The sequence below is a fragment of the Octodon degus genome, unplaced genomic scaffold (assembly GCF_000260255.1).
Source record: "Octodon degus isolate 3935 unplaced genomic scaffold, OctDeg1.0 scaffold00111, whole genome shotgun sequence".
Classification (NCBI taxonomy): domain Eukaryota; kingdom Metazoa; phylum Chordata; class Mammalia; order Rodentia; family Octodontidae; genus Octodon; species Octodon degus.
In genome coordinates, this window is record NW_004524687.1 from 6,097,471 (window position 1) to 6,099,849 (window position 2,379).

Below are 2,379 nucleotides of genomic sequence, written 5' to 3' on the forward strand. Positions count from 1 at the left end.
TTTTTCTTTTTTTTTTCTTTCAGTACCCAAGATTGAACTCAGGGCTTTACACTAGCCAGGCAAGCACTTATTCCACTGAGCTATCTCCTTGGTCCCTAAAGAACATACTGTTATGTGAAATAAATCAGATTTGCATGTGCAAACATTGTATTGTTTCCTTAGCATGAGAATCTGAAAGAATAAAAATGGAATCTAAAAAGTACAGTAGATACTGGGAAAAGGGAATAAACTTACTCAAAAGGAAAGAGTTACTGAGTTGAGGAGAAAGACAAGCAAGGGAGTTGGGGAAAGAGATTTATCTATGTATTATATAAGCAGGATGGTTTGGACAACTGTACAGTGCATTTCTGCTCATCTGTGGAAAGGAGCAGATAATGCTTAATAGTTTTGTCTCATTTTTTTCAATTGCTTCACCTTTTTCTCTTAATTTCTTATATATTTCTCTTTTTTCATCTTCCAATTTTGCATACATATATCTGGCAATGTGAATCACTGGTTGGAAAACAACACTGTATATTACAACAAATGCTGTGAAATTCATATTATTTTGTTAAGTGAAATTTTGTACCACTTGTAATTTTTATTTTAATACTATTTTTTACTCTCTTTATAGACTAAAATTAAGATTAAAAAGCTCTCCGTGCCATCAACAATGCGGCCATCACCTTGCATTCTGCAGTTCCCAAGCTATCCACACATGTGGGGAGCAGGTGAAGTTGAAGAATGATCACATGTGTGGGGCTGAAGCAAGGCTATTCTGAAAACAAACAGCACCCGAGGTGAGTCACATGAACAAGTTGCTCCATTCCAGAAAACACCAGGCACCCAAGGCAATCCAGCAGTGGGCTTCTAGGCAGAAGGATAGCACATGACATCAAACTTCTGTAGTCTTTTCAGTATGGGTAAGGAATATCTTGGCCTAGCCTCAGTAGGTTCACATAAACACCAGTAGATGTCTGTAGCCCCTGAAAGGCTTTATTTCAGTGTTTTTAAAGGGTTATGGTTCAGCCAGTTGGATCCCTGGAGAGGTAATAGGTCTCTAGATGGATTGATTTGAGCACAGGTTTGGCACTCCTAGCAGAGCTGTCATTCCTAGCAGAGCTACTTCCATACATAAGCAGGGTGTACTCAGCATGTCAGGGTCTCTATTATTAGGTCTGGTCAGCACTTGGGAGGATGTAAACAGGAGAATCCCATAATAAGGAAAACAAACTGAAAGGTTTTCCAGGTGGGAAACCTTTCCAATTTGGGGGATCTTGGTCAGGGTCCATCCAAATACTATGCTTCTTTCTACTTCCTGTTTGCAAACTATATATGAGTCCTACACCACCAGAGAGCAGGGTCTCACATTTTCTAGAAGTTAGTGCCCACTGATGTTAGATAGATCTGTCTCCAGGAAGCTTTGCCTGCAGCAAGAAATACACCAATTTATCTGCTCACCACCTCAATCAGGGAAGAAGATGCTAAATAAAGTGAAGATACTAACCAGAAAAGAGATTGAGGTTGACACTGAACCCACAGACAATGTGAAGTGAATCAAGGAGCATGTCGAGGAGAAAGAGGGAATCCCGCTACAACAGCAGCGGCTCATGGATAGCAGTAAACAGATAAATGGTGAGAAGACAGCAGCTGACTACAAGATTCTAGGTGGTTCTGTCCTCTACCTGGAGCTGGCTCTGAGAGGAGGAGGTGGTCTTAGGCAATGATGAGTCTTCCCTCCTTACTCTGTTGCTCATAGTGAAGTCTATATTCTGTCACTGGCCTGGACACATGAGCTGTTGCCACCTGCCTTAGCTGCCCTGTGTTGTGTATTTACTGGTGGGAGACTGTGAGGACTCCAGGATGCAGTGTTCCTAACCCAACGGGCCTTTACTGGCTATTGGGTGTTAGTTTGCAGTACTGTGTGCGTCCCTCTCTTATGGCCGTGTCCCTGGTTGCCAATAAATATTTCCTAGCCTTTACATAAATAAATAAATAAATAAATCTTCCCCCAAACCCTGGCTGATGTTTTGATGTTTCTGTTTACTGTTGCACCTGTATTCAAATGAAATCAGAAATTCTGTTAGTGCAGAAGAGAAGAATGATGCCAGTATAGTGGTATGCAGAATAATGTTCCTCCTTCAGGAGGCCCGTCTCTGAACATGGAGGCCAAAGTTTCTGCATATCCATTTGGGAGATACGTAGTCCAGTTCACAGCACTAGGAATCTGCCACGCCACCCTGCCTTGGAGCTGGCCGACTATAGACTGAAACCTCTACGAATTGTGAGGCAAACCTTATCTACCTTACTTGTAGGTGTTGGGAGTTTTGTCACAGCAACAAGAAAAGTAACTAAGGGCTGAGGAGATGGCTCAGTAGAATAAGTGCTTCCCTAGCAAGC

The 2,379-nt window shown here is 42.0% G+C and overlaps 1 pseudogene; it reads left to right on the top strand.

Annotated features, from left to right (window-relative positions):
* Window positions 1-647: 647 nt before the first annotated feature.
* LOC101573367 lies at window positions 648-1,706 on the top strand (annotated as a pseudogene).
* The last annotated feature ends 673 nt before the right edge of the window (window positions 1,707-2,379 follow it).